The sequence below is a fragment of the Microtus oregoni genome, unplaced genomic scaffold (genome assembly GCF_018167655.1).
Source record: "Microtus oregoni isolate MIOR12 unplaced genomic scaffold, Mior012 000038F_ref0000394, whole genome shotgun sequence".
In the NCBI taxonomy this organism is placed as follows: Eukaryota; Metazoa; Chordata; class Mammalia; order Rodentia; family Cricetidae; genus Microtus; species Microtus oregoni.
In genome coordinates this window covers 18,274,895-18,302,151 of record NW_024543097.1, presented here as the reverse complement: position 1 = coordinate 18,302,151, position 27,257 = coordinate 18,274,895, and positions in this window count along the sequence as shown.

The window sequence follows — 27,257 nt, the reverse complement described above, 5'->3', positions numbered from 1 at the left end:
TCTTGGAAGGACAGGGAAATCTATCTAGAATTAAAGTCTCCTATGCAACCTACTAGATTATGCAATAATTTATGTATGCAGTATGGATCTATGCACTTGCTGGATTCTTTGGGCTATAATTTAATGCGGATTTACCTTGCTCAAAATGCTCTACCTTTGGAAGTTGAAACTCTTACGGGTTGGATCCTGTGCTCCTTGGACACATTCCCGATTGTTTAATAGTTGTTTTAATGTTTTCTGATTTTCTTATGATTCAGATACTCTGCCCCAACTTCAAATGATAGGCACTTTTAGAGTAGCCATAGCTTTATTTATTTTAAAGAATTGGGAAGAGCCATTATGGGCATGTAATAACATCATAACACCTTGAGTCTCATGGACAGTAGCAATTATATTTTTTTTTAAAAAACATTCAATTAATTGTGTTTTCGCTAGAAAAATCCTTAAAGGAATGCTTAGAGGTATATTATATATAAAATATACTTTAAACATATGTAAAAAAGCTGGAGCTCTCTTATATTCATATAATAAATCCCTGAGTCATGCTGGCTTAGACTGTAAATACATTGGGGAGTAATGTCCCTGGGTTAGATCAATAAAGAGGTAGGCTCTTTGATTTTTGACTTGAATCTGTAATGACAAAATACTAAGATGGGCACTGTGCCACGTAACCCACGTAACACTTAGAAGGCTGAGGCAGGAGGAAAGGCAGAGAGTATGGGCCAGCCTGGGCTACATACAGAGATAGTGTTTCATAATGATATGACATTAAACAAAAGAAAATCAACAAAAACAACAACAATCAACAGCAGGTTTTCTGTTCCACAGTTATTGAGGCAGTAAGCCCAAAGACAAGGTACTAGCACATTCTGGTTCTGGCGATGACCCTTTTTCTGGGTTCCAAATGCTGGCCTCTTCTTGAGTCTGCCTCCCTTTGCTGAGCCCTGGCTGGGTAGTGTTGAGTAACAATTTCTCCAATGGAAACACTTCATTCCGGAGGGCAATTTAAGACCAAGAAATTAAACAAAAATTCCAAGTGTCTGGAAGCAAAACAATTGGTAGTCTTAGGAAACTCCTGGAATAAGGATCTATAGCACCTACCTCTCCAGGGCTAGGTAGGCAGTAACAGCGCCAGCAGAAGGGAGGAGACTCTCCAGACCTGTTGGACTGTTGGCAGATGATGCAGGGAGCCCTGGGGGTGAGCTTTCCTGAGCTGTCTCACCCAGGCTGGGGTGTGCTTTTGGTAGTGCGGCTGCCTTTAAGTCACCCATGCTACTGTGACATCTCATCCCGACTCCTGTAAGTAACCTAATAAACAAACCCACTGGATGGAATTGTTTCTTTCTTCTGTCACCAGTCTCCTTTTTGTCGTATCTCCATTGGAAAAGTCAAAGACAAGTAGAAAGAATGCCCTGGTCCATTGTGAGGACACTACTTTCCTTCTGAGTGACCCGCCATGGCCTCAGGCAAACAGAATTACTTCTACAATGTCAGGCCACAAAACGTTATCTTGCTACAGTCTGGACTTTGGCAGGAATTTTAGGATCCAGATCTTGGGTCCAAGAGCCTTGGTTGATTGTGACTGATTGTGACTGGAGTCTTTGTAACAAGAGGCAATTAGAACTCTGGGAAAGGGCAATTGTATGAGGCTATAACATGGAACTAGTATTCTGCAAATCCAGGAGAGAGGCCTAAGAACAAACCATAGTTGTCAACATCTTAATTTTCAATTTCTATGTGCCAGAAGTCAGAGGAAGAAAATTTCTGGTACTTTGTCACAACCCTAGCAACGAATATGAATTTATATTGCTGGCCCTCAAATATGAGCTTTTACAAAAGCTCGCATAGTTTCGAGAAAGGTGGAAGGGTGATAAAGTTTCTGTTTTCTTTCAGTATTATTCTGTATTTGTCTTTCAACCAAGTGAAATATATATATATATATATATATATATATATATATATATATTTCCAAAAATGAGGTGTTTGAAATAAAGACGCATATGTGTTTAAGAAACAAATAGCTGCTAGGATGAGCTGCTTTTTGCAGAAGGCAAAGAGTCTGCTGGGGAAAATATAGCAACTCTTCTCTTTGACTTCCTGTTATCATGCCTAATATCTGCATGTGCTTCTATAATGCTGACATGACAATCTTGGACCACAATGAATGAAGACAGTCTTTTCCTACAGAATAGCTCCTGCTGAAAAGAAGTGCTGAGCAGAGGCCTTTCTCGTTCTGGAAGTTATCTTCTTTTCCAGGAACATGGAGAGCAGATTTAAAATTAATTAAGCCAAACAGGGAACGACGCCAGTATGCACATGGTCCTTCCAGCAAGCACCGCACATCGAATCCATCAGAATGTTCTGGCTTTCTCGACTAAACTTATGGAATGTCTCGGCAGAAAGGGATTTAGAGGCCACTCCGTTTGCAATCTTTGATAAATGTGGCATCTGATGCCCGCAGGCTTGATCTGCTAGAAAAGCTCACATGGGTGAGCACTAGAGCCAGGATGATGCTGCTGAGAAATACTTTCTTATTGATCATTCGCATGGCTTTGGGATTTCTCTTGACTCTTTCTCACTGCCCCTGCCCAATCCTCCTCCTCCTCCCGTTCTTCTTTCAAAGAAAAGGTCACACACACTGTGCAGTGCTATCTGGCCTGGCACTCCCATGTAGGTCAGGATGTCCTTGAATTTGTAACAGTCTTGTAGGGCCACAAAGACTGAGCCACCGTATAACCAGCCCAAGAATATTTTGAGTGAAAAATCTCAGAGTGAGCAAGCCAAAAATCGCTTGAGCCAGGATGTTATTTACTGAACAATGTATCTAAAACTTCATAGATTTTTTTTTTAGAAGTAAAGTCTCCATTTCCATTTTCTAGATGCATCTTTATCCAATGGAATATAAGCAATACGTCCAACTTCAAAGCCAAGTTTGGCTCAGGTGTTCAGGTGGTGTTGCGATTTCAATGTGAAATGCCTGGTGCAGATACATGTGGCTGAACACTTGGTAACCAGCTGCTGGCAGGGTTTGGGAGGATGTGAACTCTTTGTAGATGGCCCCGTACTAGAGGAAGTGGGCTACAGAGGGTGGACATTGAGGTTTTACAGCCCAGACTTACTTTCGGTCCGTCCTTAACTTTGTGGTGATGTGGGGCAAGCAGCTTGACGTTCCTGCTGCCACAGCCTTCTCCAGACACGAGTGCTGCCGTGCCTTCTCTGTGTCCTCGGACTGTGGTCAAAATTGAATGCTGTGCCCTCAAACTGAGAGTCAAAAATCAAACCTTCTCATTAGGCTGTGTCATTGGCAATTTGGTCCCAGCCTTGAGAAAAATAGCTCATCAGCTGCCTTCTTCGGGGTCTGATTTCTCTCCATTCCTATCTCTTTTTCTCTGTGTGGCAGATTCATTTTCAAATGCAGCCTGCCCTGGCAGTCATTTTAGTCCCTTGTTCGGAGGGTCGACATTCAATAAGAGCGGGTACTTGCCTCCTTTCATCTGTCCAGAAAGTTTCTTTGTGTGTCTTTGCCTGCATCTGTGTCCATCACTAAGTCAATTACACTGGGAAGGATGCTGCACGGCCCGGCTTTGTCCCACTGTGGCCATTTGCTGTACCCCTGGAGCTGGTAGTAAAGGCTACTTTTCTTGAATTATAGGGGCTGAGAGTTGAGGGCAATTCTGTAGGTTGTTATCAAAAGAAGGAGCATGCGTGAATGCTGGCAGGTCTCCAGCTTGAAAATGGGTTTCCGTGTGCTCTTTTGAAATGTCTCCCTTTTCATTTTATGTACTGGGACCTACTCCGCACCAGGTATGCAATCAGGATAGAGTAGACAATGCCTCCGACTCAGTCTGATTTGTGCCGCTGTAGCAGAGTACTTGGGAGTAGGTAATTTATAAAGACAGAATTGTATCCCCTCGCTCTTCCAGAAACTAGGAAATCAAGAATGAATGTATTGGGGGGTGGGGGTGGAGATCAGCTCTTTCTAGGATAGGAACTCACGGCTGCAGCCCCTAGAGAGGAGGATGCTGTGTTCTCACTTGGCCGAAGAAAAAAAGTAAGAAAAAGCCCCACCACTGCAAATCTAAGTGGCCCCAGTCTCTAAACACTTCCTGGTAGGGCCACCTTCCAAAGTCATTGCACTAGAGGCTGAACTTCCAGCGTGGGAATTTTCAGTGATCCACAGAGACCATGGTAGTCTCCAACACAGGGAGTTGTGATCTGAAGAAACATGTTGAGACTCAGTCCTTAGAGCAAATCATAATTTATGTGCTAAGTAAATTTTAAAAGTTTAGTGCTTATCTACTAGAGACATATAGCAACATATTTACAGATAGAGTGAGGTGATGTTTGCAATATTTTCTTTAAAGGCACATACACAGTTTTGCAGGTGTGCACATGCGCACACACGTACACGGAGAAGGGGTGCTAACGAATCAGTTTTCAGTGATCAGGGAAAGTGGGCCCTGGTGCATTTGTTGTAACCTGAACTGTGTGGGACTGGTTGTGGAGGGATCCATAGGATGCTATTAGGAGTGAAACTGGACGAGGCATGCTCAACTCCTTCTTGCAAACATTTCAATCCAATAAGACACTCCTTATCTCAGAATGGATGCCAGGAGCACAGGAGGACAACATGCTGTAGGTAATACTCTTGGAGTCACTTGGGAATGGATAGATGAAGAGCGGGGATTCTTGTTTCCATCTTAATAAGCAGTGTTAAACTAAATTAAGGTGTGTAGGTGGATACGTGGGTGAATGGGAGAGTCGGTGTGAAGCCCTCTCTACAGTATGGCCGAGGCAGTGTGTCTAGTGCTGATGGGGAATAGGAACTGTCACAGAGAAAGATGCTCTCCTCCTTCAAGCTGCGTGGGATCTGTGTGGGCAACAAACACAAAGAGAACCAGCAGGACTCTGAGCACAGGTTACAGGGAAGCCAGAGACATGTTTGAGTATGTTCTTCTGGAAAAGACAGAGGAACGAGAAAAAAGGAGGGGCTTAGGAAAGACTTCCTGAAGGAATAGTTACTCACTGATCTAACCTAGAAGGTTCAGAGTTCCCAAAGGGGAAGAGACAAGGAAAGGCATCCCAGGCAGAAGGAACTACACCCAGTGTACCCTTGGGCCTATTTCTGTGCAATTGTCATGTCTGGAGGAGAGGCAACTTCACTCATGACCTTGCCCAGTTCTCCAGCGGTGAAACCTCAGAATGAAGCCTGTCTCTAGTGTTCTTCCCTCCATCCCACTCAGAACAGTGTTCCCTTCGGACTGCCTGCTACTGCATCTTTATGGCTTTGATAGGAGCAGGGCATCAACACACCAGGATGCGAACCTATACTTATGGCTTTTGACTAATTGGTTTGTGGTCCAGACTATGGTGCATCGGAATTTGCCATGCAGAATGAAATCCGTGTAGGGGAGTAAAGAGGAGGTTTCGCTGTATGCTGCAGCAGATGCAGGACTGACTTCACTGTCCTTTTCTTGTCCATATTACTCTCTAAAGCTTTGAAAGAAACAAGCAGGAAAGATTGTCTCTTTAAAAGTGGGAGGAGCCAGAAACAAGCAATTATCTCCCTGCAGCCCCTGTGACAAGTCTTCATCTAATGTCTTTTGTATAACAATAGGATTCCCCACTAAGAGAGAGTCTGCTATTCTTAAATAATAGATGGAAAGCACGTCTACCTTCAAGGACTCACTGAAGAACTTAGTTTGTTAAAAGCGAAACGTTCTGTCCTAAAAATAATTTTTATATCATGAAGTGCAGGCAAGGTCAACCCACACAGAATATTTTTGATTCTTTTGCTCTCTCCAGTCTTGGTTTACAAGTAAGCAGTTTTAAGAGACACAGTTATTGGGGGGGAAAGAGGCAGCCTTGATTAGTGTCCTGAAACAGCCCATGAAAGGCTGCTGTAGGCCCTAGGAGATAACCTGGAATAGCCTTCGGGTCCTTATTGTATCCTTCAGGGTTGTGAACTGATAAGGCATCCCCTCTTCTCAGGTATGTAGCCTCAGGGCCAGCAGGCCACAGCTTAGCAAACTGAGTTCAGCTGGGTGTCATCTGTGCCTGGGTCCTAGGCCAGGGCCTGCTTTTAGTGAATGGCCTGCAAGCCCAAGGCTAGGCTTGGTGACAGAACTATGAACCATTAACCAATCTAGGTTGAGTCCCAGAAGTTCCTGGTTTTCTCCAACTTATATCCTTCTAAACTCAAGGACCGGTAACCATGTCAAATAGGACAGTTTCTTAGAAATACATTAAGAAATTTCTCATTAAAAGATTATCCCACTACCATTTTTTCCATTTTTTTCATCATTATCAGCACATAGCTCCACTAATCATCCACGAATCTGCGACACTCCCTGGGTGTCTCTGGAAAACCTAGTTTATCCTGTATCAGTCTTGGAGAGGAGTGGACCTTTTGACTCAATTACTTTAGAAACTCTTAACATGGGTTCCCCTTCACATTTTAGAGATCAGAAGATCATTAAAAGCACATAAATTCCATAAATACTCACCACATGTATGTATGAATGTGTTCATTCATTCATCAGGCCAAGTGCCACACTGTGTGGGAAGTAGGGTGGGGCTGGCAAGATGTTATCTGTGTTCTTGACTTCCTGCAGCTAGACAAAAAGAAATGTTTGATGATCCAAGGCCCAGTGGCTCTAAGGGGCAAATTCTGGATGTTATGGTAGTATGGGTAAGGAAGACATGCCTTGTGTTTAGAGACATAAAAAGCTTGAGATTGAAGAATGAAGCAGACGGCAAAAGGATGGAGAGACTCTCAGGAAGTAGTGTGGTAGAGCGCAGGCACTGTTTCAGGGAGCTGTGTTCTGATCTGACTGACAGGTGTAACAATAACATGCAGAGGACCCGCTAAGCACAGGAATTTCCCCTCAGCTACAAAAACACCCAAAGACTTACACCATTTTTTTCTTTACATGGGAAAGGATGTTCATTTCTGAGAAGTCATGTAACCTGCCCCTAGATGTTTAGTTGTTGAGTATTGGCGGTCAGATGTGGGAATGTCTTGTGTCAAAACCCCCATGCTGCCTCTCCTGTACTAGGGCATCAAAACTTCCATGCCGTCTGTACTATGTACATTCCTCATCATGTGGAGGAGGAAGAGAAAACAAAAGAAAGATTTAGTGTCCAATTGAGAAGTCTGAATCTGGTGTGGGAGACTGTGTATGGAAAGGGACAGGAGACGAAGCCCCACCGATGTGTTTTATTGCGTGTGAGAATGTGGGCACACATGCGGCCTGGTACATATGTAGAGGTCCGAGGACAACATTGAGGAGTAGGTTCTCTTCTGCAGTGCAGGTTCCAAGGAATCAAATTCTCAATGGTCAGGCTTGTGTGGCAAGCATGCGTACCCACAGAACCGCCTTGTGAGCGCGAACAGATGTATTTGAAGGACAGCTTTGGTGCTGAATGTTCTGCACTGAGTTACATACTGAGTGATGAGTATAGGCAGGGAAAAGGACATGCCTTAGCTGGGAAAGTGTTATTAAAAATGGCATTTCTATGGAAAAACCATGTAAAGCTAAAAAAAATGATTGCTACAATAAATGGGGGTCACCGAATGAATGCCACCAATAGGTCAAAGCTGATTTAATCTCCAATGCTTGTGAGTCTAAAGAGCACAATTGTGTGACTTGTCTCCTTGATGTAATAGAAACCTTAGAACTGTAAAGCTGGTAAGAACTTAGTTCAAATCCAGCCTCGATATGTCCTAGTTCTGTGAGCAGGTGAACAATGCTGACCCTCCCAATTGTCACAGGTGAAATGGGTACTTTGTGAATGTCCACAAAAATAGTCTTAGAATGCCTCACACAGTCAAAATAAGTATAATTCATTAATTAAAAAAATAGACTTTGGGGGTTAGCGAGATGGCTTAGTGGTTTTAAGATGGCTCTCCTCTTGCAGAGAACCTGGCCTTGTTTCCCAGCACCTACCTGTTGATTCACAACTCTCTAGTTCTAGGAAATCCATTGGCATTTCTGTCCCCAACAATCACTGCACACACATGGTACACTTATATACTTGGAAGAAAAACACTTATAAAATAAAAATAATTAATTAACTCTTCAAAAAATAATACTATAAAGGCGAAAGTATTTCTGACATTGCCAAATGGAAATTTGATGATGGCATAGCAGAAGTATGTCTAGTTACAGAATCAAAGTTTAGCCCACCTTAATGAAGAGTATTCTTTATTTTTTTACAAAAAACTATGCACTATAATAAGCAACTCATTATGTAAACATAAATTTAAATATATTTTAAGAACAGAAAGAGTTTATATAATGGTACACCTGAACATACCTAAAATTATTGGTTGTAAAACCTCATGAAAAACACAAATCATTTTTACTATGTTAAAATGTGATTTTTTACATCTACTTTATTGATGCGTATCTAGTGCTTTATCAACAATAGGTCTTAATTCTTTTTGAAAAAAATTCAGTACTTCAAAAGTAGGTCATGCTGTGCATAAATTTCTCTTGTGAGCTTGATATGTACTTAGTGGTAAATTGTACATTTAGTCTCTACAAAATGGAAAGCCGAGAATAAGAATGTCTACAGAGTACCAGAAATATTGCAAACATATTTACTGGAAGTATTGCTGTAGTTGTTTTGAATGTAATATTCTTGGAAAAACCACTCATCTGCAAGACTTTGTTTTGGTTGTTTTGGATAGAAGACTTTACTAATTGAGACTCTTGTGTGGAAACCTCCCTGAGGGAAGTCCTGTAATTGGTGACATCAGGGAGGAAGTGGACCACAAGCCATGTCATTTTATCCTTCTGGCCCTTAATGCTTTAATTGGCCTCATACTTTCCCAGATACAGAACCTCCATTAACTTACCCAGAGAAATACTTAGAATGACTTTAAGCACTCACAGTTAACATTATATTTAGAATGCATTTTTCATCAATATTATAATATATCCAGTAACCATTCTTGGACTGTGTGATGGTTTATACTGATCTATCAACTGTGCCATGAGGTTCACAAAGAAAAACACTAAAGTATGATCTAAAAATTCTCCCAACCTCGGGTAGAAATGATTTCTTTTGTGTGTGTTTTCTTACTTCTTTTCTTTTCCTTTTTCTAAAAAAAAGGAACTCTCTGGGAATATTAGGATAAAATATTAAAAGATGAATCTATTTTGCAAACTGTTTCAACATTGCCCTGAAGTTACTTCTAAAGAGGGTGTAGTTTGAAGATTTCAATAAATGCATGGACTAAACAGATTATTTTGTATCTGCGTTGCAATCTAACTGGGAAGTATGTGTTAGTATAGACCCATGCAACATTATGACATTACTAATTGCTATTATTTCTTAATAATCGGGTCTTGTTGAGTCTTTAGCATATTGTCATACAGTCTTATACTCTAGACATGACCTCACTTATTTTAGTGATTTACCTCATGATATTAGTCAATACAAATGTCTAAAAAGACCCCGGTATGATCTGCAACAGTAAAAATCAAGGAACAATCTCAAGTGTCTGTTAAAATGGAATAATCTTTAAATACATTAGATTAGACTAAAGTTGGAGCGGTATGTAGCAATTAAAAGTTGGTTTCTTTCTAGGACCCCGATGGTCACAGTCATATAGTAGAGCTCCATGTACATCCAGGAGCAAAACTGAAAACTTCCTCTGCTGTAATAAGCTTCCAACTGATAGTGGAGGTCAATAGAACTCACCCAGACAGGAGTGATAAACCGTAACTGGTAAATGGCAAGAACGAAGTTGACTGTGAGTACATATAATAAGGACCCTGGCATGATTTGGATTTGACTTGCCAGGGAATTGACACATTAACTGAAATTTGATTTTGACCCTGGGCTGGGAAGGACATCCTCCTTTCAGAGTGTAGTAGACAGAGCACAGTATGTTGGCAGACATAAACGGGGATGAGTGGACTGGTGGCTCAGAGCGAGTGACATAAGGGCTGCGTTTTCAAGTTTCCATTTTTCTGCACTATGAAAAAGATTTGGAAGGGGAGAGACTGGAACTGGAAACCCACAGTAGGGTGTAGTATTAGTAGTGGTAAGGAATGATGAATTATGGATTATAGAGAAGGGTGGGGTCAAGTGAGTGGATTCAAGGCATTGTTTGGGGTTAACAATTAAATGTGCTTTGTGATGAGCTGTGTGCAGGCAGAAGGGAGAAGATAAATGAATGTTACTGTTAGGTTTGAAGCTCAAGTCACTGCTTGTCAGTGACAGCAACATCGGGGAGGGGGTTGGGCTTCAAGCAGAAAGTGACGTGATTCTTTGAGGACATGCTAGCTAATACAAGTTGCTTTTAAGACATCCAAGTGTATTTTAGCCATTCTGACAGGTGTAAGATGATATCTCAAAGTTGTTTTGATTTGCATTTCCCTGATCGCTAAGGAGGTTGAGCATGACCTTAAGTGTCTTTTGGCCATTTGAACTTCCTCTGCTGAGAATTCTCTGTTCAGTTCAGTGCACCATTTTTTAATTGGGTTAATTAGCATTTTAAAGTCTAGTTTCCTGAGTTCTCTATATATTTTGGAGATCAGACCTTTGTCTGTTGCGGGGTTGGTGAAGATCTTCTCCCAGTCAGTAGGTTGCCTTTTTGTCTTGGTGACAGTGTCCTTTGCTTTACAGAAGCTTCTCAGTTTTAGTAGGTCCCATTTATTCAATGTTGCCCATAATGTCTGTGCTAGCCTTTGCTGGAGAGGCTGTGGAGGAAGGGGTACCCTCATCCATTGCTGGTGGGAATGCAATCTTGTGCAACCACTTTGGAAATCAGTGTTTCGGTTTCTCAGGAAATTCGGGATAAACCTACCCCTGGACCCAGCAATACCACTACTGGGAATATACTCAAGAGATGCCCTATCATATGACAAGAGCATTTGTTCAACTATGTTCATAGCAGTATTATTTGTAATAGCCAGAACCTGGAAACAACCTAGATGCCCTTCAATGGAAGAATGGATGAAGAAAGTGTGGAATATCTACACATTAGAGTACTACGCTGCGGTAAAAAACAATGACTTCTCGAATTTTGCATGCAAATGGATGGAAATAGAAAACACTTTTGGTCAGTGAATGTACTGGATAGTTTTATGTCAATTTGAAACAAGTGTAAGTCTTCTGAAAGGAGGGAACTTCTATTAAGAAGATGAAATAGAAAACACTATCCTGAGTGAGGTAACCCAGACCCAAAAAGATGAACATGGGATGTACTCACTCATGATTGGTTTCTAGCCATAAATAAGGGTCACGGAGTCTACAATTGGTGAACCTAAAGATGCTAAGTAAGAAGGTGAACCCAAGGAAAAACATATAGTTATCCTTTTGGCTATGGGAAGTAGACAAAATTGCTGGGGAGAAAATTGGGATCTTGGGGGTGGGGTGGGATGGGGCTAAGGGAAGATGGGGAGAGAAAAGGGAGAAGGGGAGGATGGGATGGAGGGAACTTGGGGAAAAAGGATGACTGGGATAAAGGAAGGTTGGATAGGGGAGCACAGAAGCACAATTCTTAGTTAAGGGAGCCACCTTAGGGTTGGCAAGAGACTTGAACCTAGAGTGGCTCCCAGGAGCCCAAGGTGATGTCCCGAGTTAGGTCCTTGGGCAGCTGAGGATAGGGAACCTGAAATGACCCTATTGTATAGCCATACTGACAAATATCTTGCATATCACCATAGAACCTGCATCTGGTGATGGATGGAGATAGAGACAGAGACCCACACTGGAGCACTGGACTGAGCTCCCAAGGTCCCAATGAGGAGCAGAAGGAGGGAGAACATGAGCAAAGAAGTCGGGACCACGAGGGGTGTACCCACCCACTGAGACAGTGGAGCTGATCTATTGGAAGCTCACCAAGGCCAGCTGGACTGTGACTGAAAAAGCATGGGATAAAACCGGAATCTCTGAACATGGCAAGCAATGAGGGCTGATGATAAGCCACGGACAATGGCACGGGGTTTTGATCCTACTTAATGTGCTGGCTTTGTGGGAGCCTAGCCAGTTTGGATGTTCATCTTCCTAGATATGGACGGAGCGGGGAGGACCTTGGACTTACCACAGGGCAGGGAACCCTGAAAGCTCTTTGGACTGGAGAGGGAGGAGGAGAGGAGTAGGGGGAGGGGGAAAAGGGTGGGAGGAGAGGAAGAAGGGTGGGAGGAGGGGGAGGGAAATGGGAGGCTGGAGGAGGCAGAACCTTGTTTTTTTTTTTTCCTTTTCTCAATAAAAAAAAAAAAGAAAAAAAAAGACATCCAAGTGTAGAATACAGTAGGGAGTTGGCTCCAAAGGTTTAAACCCAGAAGAATCTATACTGTGTCCTTTTCCTCTTATTGGCTGAGAGATTATGAGCATCCAATACATATTTGTGGAATAAAAGAATGAATTGTCTGGAGTAGTAAATTTGGGAGATGTTGGCTTATGGTTGGTAAGTGTATTCTACAGTTAAGAAGAGCACAGACTGAGAAGAAAAGATAACACTGAGGGGGAAAAGTCTTCTGTTTAATGACCAGGCAGGTGCATCCAGGAGAAGTCTCGCATGCTAGAATGGGCTGGCAAGTTATTGGAAATGGAAACTGAAAACATCATTTAGGTTTTATATTGAAAACCTTGGCTGACGTTACTAAATGTTATTTTTAATAACGAGTGAATGGGAGCTGTGTGAGGAAGGAAGGAGGAGTGACACCTAAAGGTGATATGGGAATAAGAAGTTGATTACTAAATTTTTTTGAGATGTGGTCTCTTTATGTAGCTCAGGATAGCATGGGACTGGCTTCAAACTTGTGGTGATCCTTCTGCCTCAGCCTCCTGACTACTAGGATTACAAGTATGTACCACCATGCTTGACTTGTTATTATTGTTAACTACTTTTCATAGATTGCCTTTGATCATAGAGCCATTTTGAACAAAATGTTATGGGCCTGTGAAGTCTTTTCATCATCACTTTCTACTCTTTCTTTGTTTAATGTTTTATTATTTGTTTTGTAGAGTTTTCAAAAAAAAATCTTTGATTAAGTTTACGAGTAGGATTTCTTTTTGAGACAATTGTGTTTTTTTCAGACTTCTATTTCAATGATTCTGTTGTTGGCATATAGAAAATCTATTTTCTATGTTGCTTTTTTATTGAATATTGTTTTTATGTACATTCCCATGTAAACAATTGTATAGATATAAGTTTCTTGGGTACACAGGTGCTTCTCAGTTTAAGATAGGTTACACCCTGATAAACTTATCATAAGATGGAAATGAAGCTAGTATACTTAACCTACTGAACACCACAGTTCAGCAACACAGTCAGCATAGAATATCAGCTGCCTAACCCATGTTTGCTGCATACCTAGAACCGGCAACTTGTGCCAGTCTCCAGGATCGTAAGAGCAGTGTGATTCACATCATTAGTCAAGGAGAAGATGAACATTCGGAACCAGAAGTACAGCTTTCTACTGAAGATAAATCATTTTGCAACATCGTCAAGATCACCATCGAATTATAGTATGTTGGCAGTCACCTGTATAACTAACTGCAGTTGTTGGAGCACAGGAGACCTTAATATTTTGAAAAACTTCCAAATTGTTTCCAAAATGACTCTATAATAACAAATTCTTAAGAGCAATATAAGGTTTCATTTTTTTTTCTATATCCCAGGCAACACTTTTTTATTGTCTATCTTTTGTATTAAGACATTCTGGAAGTGATATCTCATTGTGCTTTTTATTTGCGTTTCTCTAATGACTCAGGAATAGTGCTCAGTATTTTCCCTTGTGCTTTTGATCATTTGTCTTTCCTATTGAGAGAAAGTTTAGGTTCCATGCTAAAATTAGATTATAGGGCCAGGAAAACTTCCTCCCTACTATCTAGCTTTCATGGTGTCAGAGGGGTTATGCAGACTGCCAGGGGAGAAAAGATACTATTGGTCTTATGTACACATAGTGCTGGATCCCAATTGCTACATCCCTGACCTATCAGGCAAGGCATGCTCCCTGATACAATAGTGGCAGGATTGTTACCAGGTAACTAACCTCATTCTGATTGGATTTAGAGCCGCTCTGTGGGAGGGAATTTCATGCCAGCTCTTATAATCCTGATCAAAAGCCCAAGGGTGGGAGATCATAGGCCCTAGAGTAGAACCTGCTATTGTTACTTTGATAATTGATCATGCTGTCAAATTGCCTTCTAAATGTGTATGTTTCTACCCAGAGAACAGGATGCTTTCAACGTTGATTAAGCAAACTTCTTTTTTGCAGTTCTGAGAATGCTATAGTGTGCTCAGCCCTAATGGGATTTCACTTCCCTACCCCAAGGCTCAGGGAATATCACAGAAGATGTGGAAGGAAGGTAAGAATTGGATGGATGATAGGAGAGCGTTGTTAAGTGCAAACTTCTGGATTAGCTCTCATGGATTCAAAGCAGCTTTGGTTACAGGTAAACGATCAGTGTATAAGATAAAAACAGGACATGAGGTTGGGGAAGGGACAGTGTTACTGTTATGTTTGGGAGAGGTCAGAGGTGAGAAACATGCGTGATTATGATTCTGTTTAATTGTATGCATGTATGAATTTCCCAAGAATATAATAATAATAATATTAGCTCCAGGCATGAGAAGCCTCCTTTCAATTATTGGTAGGAGTCTGAGACTCTGAAAACAATACAGGCTATTGCTGCTGCTATGGATTGCCTCCCAGAGGTTGAAGGTAAGTCTTGATTGCTGAAGACAACATGCCCTTTAGAAACAGGGTTTGGAAGATTGGAGCTTGATCTGACCTGAAAATCCTGTCTCTGACGACTAGCTTTCAAAGTACCAGATGGTGCTATACAAACTGACAAGGGAGGGAAACAATCAAAATCATACCCAGTTGCGATGCCTGTGAACCACAACAGTGCCCAGCGTGGTGAGACAGTCCTAACGGTACAACAATGGCATTCATGCTTTGGTGATGACTAAATGCCATCAGGGCCTGCTCAACAGGGGGATAGCTGAAACCTTTGTGGGGTTGCCAACCAGCTCCAAAATAAAGTCTCGGAGACTTATTATTAATTATGAATGCTGGTCTTATACTTGTCCTACTAGCTTGTTTAAATTTAACCTGTTTCTGTTCATCTGTGTTTTGTCTTGGGGCTTTTTAGCATTCTATATGTCCTATTTTCCTGCTTCCTCCATGTCTGGCTGGCCCCTGGAGTCGCTTTGGGATCTCGTCTTTCTCCTCCCAAGCCTAAATGTCTCCTCCTGCTTACTTTCTCTACCCAGAAGTCCTGCCTATACCTCCTCCCTCACTATCAGCTCTTCAGCTTTTTATTAGACCAGTCAAGTGATTTAGGCAGCCAAGGTACAACAGCAACACATCTTTACATAGTTAAACAAATGCAATGCATCTTTACAGAGTTAAAAGAAATATTCTGCAACACAGGAGGGGGCAGCAAATCTCGCCAACTGCCTAGGGCTTTCCTAGACCACTACCACCACTTTACTAGACCAGTATAATTTCTAATTGCATTCGGAATACTTATCTTTATACCCAAAGATAAGTGTAACTCTCACCCCTAATCAAAGAAGCTTCTGTTCAGCAGAGAGTGACCATCGCATAGTACCCCTACCATGAACTCAAGAGTGCTGAGAGATGGAGAATTAGTCTTTCTGAGGAATGGGCCACCTATTTGGTTATCTAATACCTAGCAGTAAGTAAACACCAAGTGGTGTTTCAGCTGGTTATATTTGCATATTTACATACATATACATGTGTACATGTATATGTGTATATGTAACAATAATAATCAAAGGGAAGGAAGCCAAGGATTTGAGAAGGAATAAGGGGATAACTGAGAGGGGCTGGCGGGGAGGCATGTAAGAGGGACTAGGGAGAAGAGGGAAAATGATGTGATTATATTTTTAATTAAAATAAAATCAGCACCCAAAGCCACGCAGACACAGGGCTCAAGACAGCCAAAGGACACAGGCCTGGCAAGTTACACTACGATGAGTGAGTGTGTGGTAGAGAGGTGAGAGAGAAGGTAAAGTGGTATGGTTTGTGCTCCATAAAGAAATGTGGAGCTGGAGACTCGATGGCAGTAAGGAATAGCCTGATATGGGAGGCCTGTACTGTTATCTGAGGCCATGTGCTATCTAAGCCCATGCTACCCGCCACCATGTCTGGATCTGTGGGCCCTAATGCAGCAAGGGTCTGTTTGGTACCAGCAAAGGCCATTTGGATGTCCGTGGTCTGGGCTACAGTCTGAGGACATGTTGATGACAGAGTGCTGTGTTGAGCTGGCCCTGCTTCTCTTCTGGGCAATGCAAGAGAGCTGGCATACTGACCAGCTCAGCTACCACCCAGGCCCCTATCCAGGGCTTTGAGTTGGCCCTCTCCAGCATCTACCCTACCTATGAGTTGCTGGAGGGTATGAACCTGGGCGGGTGGTCTTGCAGACCCTTAGCAGCAGAGGCTTCATGACTCAGGGCAACAGCAGAACATCCAAGAGGAGTTTAGGTGAGGATCAATATTAATGGTGCAGCAGAAGCCAGAGGCCTCAAATCAGACTAACCCTTATTGCAAAGAACATTTGCAAGTAGAGTCATTTGGACAAAACGCTATACTGTGTGTCTTAGTTAGGGTTTCTGTTGTTGTAAAGAGACACCATGACCACCGCAACTCTTACAAGGAAAGCAGTTAATTGGGGTGTCTGGTTTACGGTTTTAGAGGTTCAGTCATGTTCATCATGGTGGGGAACATGGCAGCATGCAGGCAGATGTGGTGCTGGCAACATCTGGATATGCATCCAAGAAGAAGTCAACTGAAACACTAGGCAATATCCTGAGCATAGGAAACCTCAAAGCCTGCCCCAACAAGACATACTTCCTCCAACAAAGCCATACCCACTCCAGTAAAACCACATCTCCTAATAGTGCCACGCCCTATGAGATTATGGGGGCCAGTGTCATCCAAAGTACCAAACTGTGTGACACACCATGGCACACTGCAGCTCCCATGGTGAAATTTATTTTCAATTTCAATTTAATTTTTAATTTTAAAAATTTTCTTTTGTGGGAAGGTTAAAAGGTGCAGAGAAGATAATTGGACAGGGGAATGAGTGGAATTGGGGATCATGTTCATGTGAACTTGGAAATACAGAAAGAATCAATAGAAAATTTGGGAAAAAGTAAAATTAAAATGCAATTGGGTTATATACTTTTAGGTGTTATGTGAATTATTCATATATTCTGAGTACTAATACTTTACCAAGGCTTTGTAAATACTTCTCATTCTGTGACTTTTCTTTATGCTCTCCTTTGTTTATTTTCAAACATAAATGTACTCAGTTTTTAAACATTTTAACTGCTACAATTGTTCACATTTGTGGAGTACCCTGTGATGCTTAATAGTGTCGATCTTGTATAATTTTAAAATCAGAATAAACCTGATCTTGCCATAATTTGGATTTAGAATGATTTAGAAGCCCTGTGGGTAGTGGAAATTCCACAGGAAGGGGACTTGGATCACTGTCGTGTCCTTGGAAACCATAGTGGGTTATCAGTTCCTCCCTCTTCCTCTGTTTTATTTTCTAGTGATAGCATGAGTATTTTTTCTGTGTGGCATGTTTAAACCACAGTGTGCCTCTTTTCCATAGGACCAAAGCAATGGGGCCAATGAATCATTGACCACTTTCAACATAATTTGATCCCCAAATGCAATGATTACTTTTATAGATGGATTTTTATAAAATCCATTATTTTATAGATGGGTTTTATTTATATTAGTAATGCAAAGTGACCAACACACACCTCAAATGTTTATTATTTCTTCATGGTAAACACATACAAATACACCTGGTGGCCATTTATATGTCCTCTTCAGAAAGGAAAACTGCCCATTAGCTCTCTTGCTCATTTAAAATTAGACTATTTGTGGACTTTTCTATTAAGTAGCTGAGTTCTTTTTAATACTCTCTTTGTTAACCGCACACCAGTCATTCTGTAGGCTGTCTGTCTCTCTACTCATTTACTGCTTTTGTTGTGGGGAAGATCTCAAGTCCCACAAGTTCTTACCTACCTCTTTTTATTTAGTGTCCTGTGATTTGGGGGTCACACCTTAAGAGTATTCACCCGTCTCGTGTCTTGATGCATTTTCTCCTGTTCCTTCCACCGTTCTGGGCCTTATATTCATATCTTTAGCTTTGGGTTGAGTTTTCAGATTGTGAATGATAGGGATCTCTTTTCATTATTCTGTCTGCATATATATAATTTGCCCAGGGTCATTCTCCATCATCCACAGCAGCTTTTCCACCATTAGTCGGCTGTAGGAATGTGAGTTTAACTTTATCATTTTGCTTTTCCTCATATTCAGTGTCATACCATTTTTCTTAAAATTTTATCACTGAATGAAAATTTAACCATCATAAATAAGGTAAAGATAAAACTGTACTATTTTGTGAGGCTTTTATATTCTTTAAATTCAACCAGCTAGAAATACTTTCTGATGAAGAGAATAGGCGGGACTTCTGGGGACAGAAAGGAACCCTGGGATGAGAACGGGCAGAGTTACCAGCCAAACATGGAGAGGAAACAGGAGGTACCAGAAGGAAGTGAGGTAATGCCGTGTGACAAAATGTAGATTGTTGTAAATGCGTTAATTTAAGTTATAGGAGCGAGTAGAGACAAGTATCAGCTAAAGGCCAAACTTTTATAATTAATAATAAGTTTCTGTGTTGTAATTTGTGAGCTGGCTACAGAGTTTTTGTTTCATATTCAAATTAAAAACACAGTTTGTCACAATCATTTACTTATCAGTAGCTTCCTTATGAGGGTATCACAGTGCCGCTATGTGATACCTGAGATAAAGACACTGAATAAATTTGGTTTTAGCATAGCTCATTTGCACAGTGAAAAATTATCACATAATGTGGAAGAGAAAGTCAAGAAAAAAATAAGTTAAAATAATCACCATCGGTTGTTTGTGAATTTCTTTCCCACATACCAGTTACTTTAATGGGAGGGAACTCCAAGTGTGGATCCAGCAGTACAGTCCAGCTTACTCTAATCAAACCTAGGAACTGCCTTTTCCCAGGGATGGCATCTAGTTCACAGGTGACATGATCTCTTCCAGTGAGCATGAACCTGGGACCTTGTCTGGGAGTGTGTGGACACAAGCGATGCTCTCTGTTACCTGGGAACACAGACACACCTTACATACAATGAACTATATCCTCTATTTACACAGAAGAGTCATTTTGAGGGCTAGGAGCTGGGATGAGGGACTGAGAGCACTGTTGGGAGGATGTGCATCTTGGTGGAAACATACACAGCCTAAAGCCGGAGAAGCATCTAAGCCATTGAGATGAGTAAATCCCTTTGGCCTCTCTCTGTCGCTGCCCTGCCGTGGTTGCCCGCTGTCTGTAACATGTTGATACTGACCATCTCCTTTTGGTTCCATTTCCTGTCTGATTTTCACTGACTCATGTGATGTTTACTTTGTCACTTAGTTTTGCACATGCTGTTTTTCTTGTCTAACCTATAAGACTTATTGCCTGGAAGACACTAAGCATAAGCACCTTATTTAAAAGGGAACAGATAGCATTTTCCATATTGCATTTTATATAAGCAGGCATGTGCTGCCTACTTAGGACTTTTAAAGGGTGGAAGTAAATAAAATTCTAGGACAAGGAGTGCTGTTATCTGCTTTTCTCTTTTTATTAAACAACAATGACAAACTGAGTAGCGAAGAAATTAAAAGCCCATCTGCAACATGGAATTATTAAAAATCACATTGCCATTGTGTTTGCTACCCTGTGCAGAGTTGACTAATGTAGGCTGGATCAGAGAGATGCACTGTTGACAAAAGATATGTGTGTGTGTGTGTGTGTGTGTGTGTGTGTGTGTGTTAGCTACTTTCATACAGCAAAAAAAAATCAACATTGTAATACAGCTAGGCTATGTCCAACAAACAGCAGGGTGTTTAAATAAGGTCATGGAGTCATTAGTCTTGCTTCTTGATCAAATGTGTCGAACATTTTTCTCTTTCTTCTACATTACATTCAGACTACAGTTTCACCTCCTTCCACTCCTCCCAGTCCCTTCTGCCACGTCCCCTGTCCGCTAGATCCAAAACATTTCTATTATGAGAGAGGTTTTCTGTTTTAGTTCTGGGGATCAGATACGGGACCCTGCTCATGTAAGCCATGTAAGGAGCTCTGCTGCTGAGCAGTCCCATGACTCCAAAATGTGGGTTTCCAGTGATGGGTTCTGAATTTAATGGGGTGGGATGTGGATGACGTTTTATCAGTTCGAAATCAATAGCAAAGAAGAGTTTGGTGATCTAAGGGTAAGTGTATCACAGGTCATTAGTACTGCTTTTAGAACTCTTGAATGGTAGACAAGACGATGGCTAGACTGGGGTGTGTACAGGAGTTCCTGAGATAAAGGAGGGTGGATTGAGTCATACAGGAGCTATGAAAGCAAGATTATCATATTACTCTTTATTTCCTTGGCCACGCCAGATTTAGTTAGGAGTAACTGCCAACTTTCATTTTCCTCCTGTAGAAGGAACAACAAGTGCTTGTGTTTGTGTGTGTGTGTGTGTGTGTGCATGTGTGTTTGTGTCCAAACATGATTGTGTGTGTTCAGGTTCGTATGGGTACACAGAGGTTTGTGTGTGTCTTTCTGTGTGTGTATTAGTGCTTTGAGAACTGCAGACAGAAGTATTTGTCCTCCCTCCATGGAGGGAGGGGGTTTTTAGAAACTGACTGAGTAGATTTCATTAGTATGAGAAATAGACTTGGAAGGCATAGCTGGTATTGCATACAGTAGAAGAAACAATACAAATCGGGTGCTGGGACATTGCCATCTATGCTGCCTGCATTCAATGGTGTCTTTCCTTCCAGTGATCTAGACTAACATCTAAATGGTGCAGGGATCACATTTAAGTCGATGACTGGCATGATGGGAAAAGGCATACACCCTTCCTCCAGAGATCTGTCTTTGTTCTGAAAATGGATTTAAACTTTAACCCAGTGAAATATGTGAACAGTTATTTTTTTTTAAATTGAGAATTTATTTTTTCCCATCATGCCCTACTTCAGTGATGATTTTTGCATACCACCCTCCATGTCAACTCCAGGTTTACATTTCTTTCTTTTTTTATTTTGATGATTCTGTATAGTTCTTTAAAAACCATATTTAGCCTGGCTCCCAACTTTTTCCCTACCCAGATCCACCTCCTTAACCATCCATCCAACTTTGTTTCTTCCCTTTTTTAGAAAGCCACCAAGTACAATTTGTGCTGCCCATTACCTTTGGATGTGTGCCCTTCCCTGGTACATGGTCAACCTACAAGAAGCCACACTCTTAGAGAAAAATCATCCTCCAGTTTCAGCATCAATTAATAACCATTGTCTCCTTATCTAGGATGAGACTTGGTGCCGAGCTGACAAATCCCTAGTTCAATTCTTAACCAGCACCCACAGAATCAGAACACAGGGTTAGAAGTACACAACAGAAAGATCCCTGCCACATCCCCTTAAACACCCAATGTTGTAGTCAGTTTCATACTAGATAGGAAAAAATCAGCTGTTTCTCCATACCAATTAGAGTGCAATTATAGCAACACCAGAAGTAACAATTGCTCATGACACAGTTATGCCACAATATTAAGTAAATGATAAAATGTTGGTTTTTGAAAAGAATTGTAGGCTAATTAGAGTCAATATGTTTGGTCACGTTTGAGGGAATTTCCAAAGTATTACAACACAGAACAAGCAAATACTGATTGAAACGCAGAATATAGCCTTAGGAAATTCTGTCACTATTAACTAGAATGCTTTATATTTGAACAATGGAATAAAAATTATAGACGTTAATCAGCTGCCAATGTAGTCTATGTAATGCAGCTCAATTGTGTATTCACCTAACAAAGAAATGTTGAGTATATAAATGAAATTAAATTCTTTCTGCTCACTTACAACTTAAACAATATATATTGTAATATGGACTATATTACTCCGTAGTTAATGGTTAATTGTGTTGATCATATTACTCATTAACCGTGGAATCACTTCCAAGAATAGAATGTTAAGACTCTCCTTAAGTGGGTAGAAAGGCATAGCTGTACAATAAAAATCACACCACTAAGAATATGGACAAGTTTATTATAAATGTATAGCAGTTAAGAGACTCTGTGTCAGACTTTTATTGGTTGCTGAAAACAATAATCCTCATGTGTAATTATAGGATTACAGAAACATACACAATTCAAGTCCACCAAAGGATTAGGTTTCTAGAATTTGGTCTAAAGATGACCTAGCATTTGATAGAAAATACCATGCTTGTCATAGTGTGTATAAGCAAGCCCTATTCAGTAGCTCTTACTGTTTGTTGACTTTCACTTACTAAGTCTCTTGTTTCAGAAGTGTGTGTGTGTTAATGTGCATGTGTGAGTGTTCACACACCTGTGGAGATCAGAGAACAGCTTTAGGTATTGTCACTCTGGTGTTGCTACCTTACTGAGAGATGGGGCTCTTATTGGCTTGGAACTCACTAATTATACTAGGCTGCCTGGCCAGTGTGCATGAGGATCTGCCTGTTTCTGCCTCCCTAGGACTGGAATTCTACCTCTCCAGGGATGGAAATGCATTTTTCTTTTTTTGTCAAATGTAAGCTTTAGAGATCAAACTTAGCTGCCAATTGTTCTATGGCAAGTATTTTATTGATGGTATCCTCTCTCCACCTTTTGAAGCATTCTTTGTACCAAGGCAAGGGAGGTGAACTAAAGACACCGTTATAAAAAGATTTTTTTTTATACAAAAAAAAATCTCTAAATTAGTTGTAGAAGCTGGGAAGCCAAGGCCAAAGAGCATAGGTTTAGTTCAACTCCAGTTGATTCCAAGATCTCAGTGCAGTGAAACTCATTCTTCTGAATCTTTTGCAGAATTAAAGAGAAAAACCAAAAGTGATTGACTTTATAGATCAACGTGACCCAAATTTTTCTCTAGTCATCGATGAAGATAATGTCCAGTAAGTCAGCAGAAGAGAAGTGAGGAGAGAGCTGGGAGGGTGGAAGATGATCTACTAGAATGTTCAGTGTATAACCATGACTTGACTGGCTTTGGATACTCTGTAAGTTAGATGAGGATAATGCATCCAGCTCTTATTTTGGAAAAGCCTAAACACCCACTTAAGATTCACAACGCATGATTTTCTACTGTTCCTAAGCTGCCTAACTACCTTACATAGAATTGTTTTGTAAGTAAAGAAGCATGTACTGCTTTTAGACGAGAGCCAGAGAAGATGAGAAAATGTGATCTGGTACCCACACAAAATGTAAATGCAAGGCTTTTTGGTTATATAGTACCCAAGTTTTGCATCATATCCGTACTGGTTGATGTTCAGGAGACATACACCACAAAATGAAGGAAAGACAGGGACAAAAGTCTGTTTCAAATGTGGTAGTCATTTCTCTAATTTGGATTAGCTGTACATCCGAGGTGGATATTATAAATTAAGGACAGAGATTAGAGATAGTTATATTGGTATTTTCCCACATTCCTTTATATTGATAATGGGTTTTATAATAGACCTAATTTGAAATGGTACGTGTGGGAGGTGTGTTGTATGGGGCTTGTGCTTGTTGTTGGTATGCACTGTATATTATATCTTTATGTCCTTCAAAAATTCCCCATCTCATGGGTGGTTTTAGGGAGATAGAAGCTCCAGAAACAATTAAGTTTCGATGAGGTCATTGGAGTAAGGCAGCATAGCTGGGATTGCTGTGCTCTCCTCCAACGGGAGACTCTGCAGGCTTTTTGTTTCTTTGTTTGTTTTTGCTAATCTCACCTTAAACTTCACACTCTCTGGAAATGGGAGAGGTACATGGTATTGTATCTTCTTGTGGTTACCTGAACTAAGATGCTATCAAGGGTGTAGTTGTTGATAGTATGTTTGGTTGTAGTTGGGTCCATGTATGAATAGTAGCTGGGGGTGTGTGTTTTGGTGAGGAGGCTGAAAGGAAAGCTTGTTATTATTGCTGTGTGTGTGTGTGTGTGTGTGTGTGTGTGTGTGTGCCTGTGCATGTGCCTGCATGTGCATATATATGTGTTGGGTTGCTGAGAAGTTTGGGTTAAACTTTTGTCCAAGAAGATCCCTGAATTTATATCTTACCACCACACATAAATCTTTTGGCATCCTTTGTTTATATAGAAGCCCAGATCAATGACAACATGCTGCCTGCTTACTCTAGAGTCCTTATTGCAAAATAGTGCTGCTCTATTAAAGTTCAACAAACCCTGGGCCTCCCCTCAGAGCATCCCCCTCGCATCAGCTCTAATATGATGGAGACTCCATCTTCTCTTGAAAGATCTTTTCAGATTGCTTTATGAGAAAATGAATGGTGTTTAGAATGGGGATGAGAGAAAGCAGGGAAAAGGTAGGGAACAAGAAGAACATTTGCTCTATAGGACTGTGCAGTCATAACACCCTCAACATGCCTTTGTTCTATCTCTGTGAAGAGCTTTCTTAGTCATGGGCTTTGTCTGGGCTCCGGGTGCTGAGAGAGGATTCACTAGAGTCTTTTTTTTTTTTTTTTTGATTATTTGCAACTCTTGAAAATTCACAGAGGACTCATGTAGCTCGCTGTGGCATTGTAAGTCACAAAGGACAACTGTTGCCCCACCCTCATTGGAGACAAAATTCATTGTCTTCAAGCGCTTGGCTAAAATGCTCCAAATCCAAACAAAAGCACAGTGTCACCTTTTGGGAACATAATAAATTTCCTCTCGAGCTCAAATGATTTTTAAATAAACAAGTGGAAAGGGGAGGATATGCTCACTATTTACGTCCTCTTGTATACACAAGTTGACTCTACTTCAGTAATCGCATCGGCTAGAGAAGAGTTATTGCTTCCTCTGCTCTGTGGTTCAGAAGGTGTATCCAAAAAAAAAAAAAAAAATCAATGTCAGCTGGCTTGAGAGGAAATGTTTTTAATGGGCCTGCTGTTGCCAAGTCTCCCTGGGCAGCTTGATGGATGTCTCTGCAATGTGACGTCAGCAGGCTGGTTCTGTACAGATTCTCTCCCGGGTTCCCAGTTTCACAGGCATTCAGAGGTCGGCCATTGTAAGCAAGTGAAAGAGTAGAGAGATTAGGGATGTGACCACAGGGGAGATGAGGAACTGCATGGGACTGGAGAGGGTATCACTTATACATTGGAGTGGTAGCTACTTAGGCTACTTATCCGTTATGTAGTGTAAGGCAATGAGAGATTCGTGCTGCAGGAATCTCTGATGTTTCAGAAGAAAAGTTCCTGCACGAATTTTTCCTTCATCCAGAATGAGAAACAAACTAAGTTGGGGTCATATAAAGGGAAATTTGTTGATGACTCACCCTGAAAAGAAATTAGGGACTATTTTAATTTTAAAAGCTTTTGTGAAGGCACACTTTCATTTCCTGGACTGCTATGACAAAATATCATAGACTGAGTGGCCTACACATCAGAAATTTGGCAAATTTCATTTCATATGAATTACGAGATCCCATCCTTTTGAATTGCAAGTAGGTTTTGTCTGTTGTGTATAGGCTAGGCTTGTCTGGAACTGTCTATGTAGCTTGGGATGACAAAACGTGTGGTCCCCCTATCTTGACTGCTCATGTTCTTAAACAAGAAGCAGGAGACACCATATCTCCTTAAAATCAAGCACCTTTTTGCACCTTCATGTTTTCCCTTTTGTTTTTACTATGTGGAGTCTCTTTTGTGTACCCTCTTCTGAGAAGACTGCACAAGTTCCATTGGGTTAGGTTCCAGCTAATGTTCTTATTTGAATTTGTCACTTCTTTAAGGGCTCTATCCTCCAGCACAATCGGTCACACTTGGAGATTCCAGAGGTGGGCTCCCTGTGGTTGCGAGGCACTGTCTTCCAACATAGTCCCCCTCTGGGATACTGGGATCCACAACTCCCTGTGGTTTAGATGTGGCTTTAAAATTTTGCTCCTCAGGGAGGTACTGCTGGGAGGTGGTGGGAGCTGCAAGTGGTAAGATCTCAGGGGGGCGTCCCTTGAGACCATGAGAAGCCAAGTTTGGAAGGGTCTGAGAGAGGTTTCATGCTCTTACATTGTAATGAATTAATAGGTGATGTTGGACAGGGAGCTCTTAGCAGAGCCTGCGTGCGGTGAACCTCCTTAACTCCAATCTAAATAAGTTTCTTCCCTTCCTATGTAGATTCCCTGGGCATTTTATGATAATAATGAGTGGTGACTAACACAGGAAATTAATATATGAATTATGAGGGGAAAACAATCTGACATCAGGGTTGCACCCCGTGTTCTTCATGGCAGGCAGCTTGGGCATGTGCAATCCATTCTCCCCATTCAGACCCTTTGACAACTATGTATTACAAACAAGGCATGAACGACTCCAACACACATATACAGTGACTTAATTAATACTTTAAGCTCATCCTTAGACAAGAAATTCCCAAATAAACTTGTGATTATTATAGATTATAAAGGCTTGCCATGGGGAGTGTGGGGTTCCTTGACTCCTCCAACAGAACCAACTTTGTCATCATCATGAACTGTGTTCCATTTTGGAGGTGGTATTCTCTTTAAATAGTTAGTAATTGGTACCTCAGTGCATCCCAGCACTTGTCACCCCTCACAGCTCCTATTCTCCGAGACACAGCATCTGTGGTGAGATATGGTGGTTTACACTCCATCTGTGTACTGCTAGTCCTGCATGCCAGCAAATACTTAGCTTGCAGAGAAGAGCTCCCATGCTGCTGGGGAGGCTAACCCCTGAGAATTATTTTTCCACTGAGTCAAAATAAATTCACTTCTTGTGGAAAACAACAACAACAACAACAACAACAACACAAAAGCCAAGTGAGATTTGTGTTCTAAGGGATGCTAGGAAGGAGTTCCTGGGCTTTTTGTTACATGGAGGGATGACCAACAATATTGATCTAGTGACTTCAAAATCTGACCTGACTCATAGAATAGAAATACAGGTAACCTGATTTTTAAAAAAGTGAAGGAACCCATGAATATAAAATATTCCCAGAACAAAATATAGGAATTGCCTACAGGTCGACATAAAAAGGCCTAAGCATCTCTGATCATGAAACAAGTGCAAGTCAAAACCACAAGGAGCTACTGAATGTAGCCATTAGGATAGGCATTATTGAAACAAAGCAAAGCAAAGCAGGAATATCAAGTGCTGTGAGAGGCAGAGAAAAGGGAACCCTGGCATACTTTTGGTGGGAATATAAATTCACCCAGTAGTTCAGCC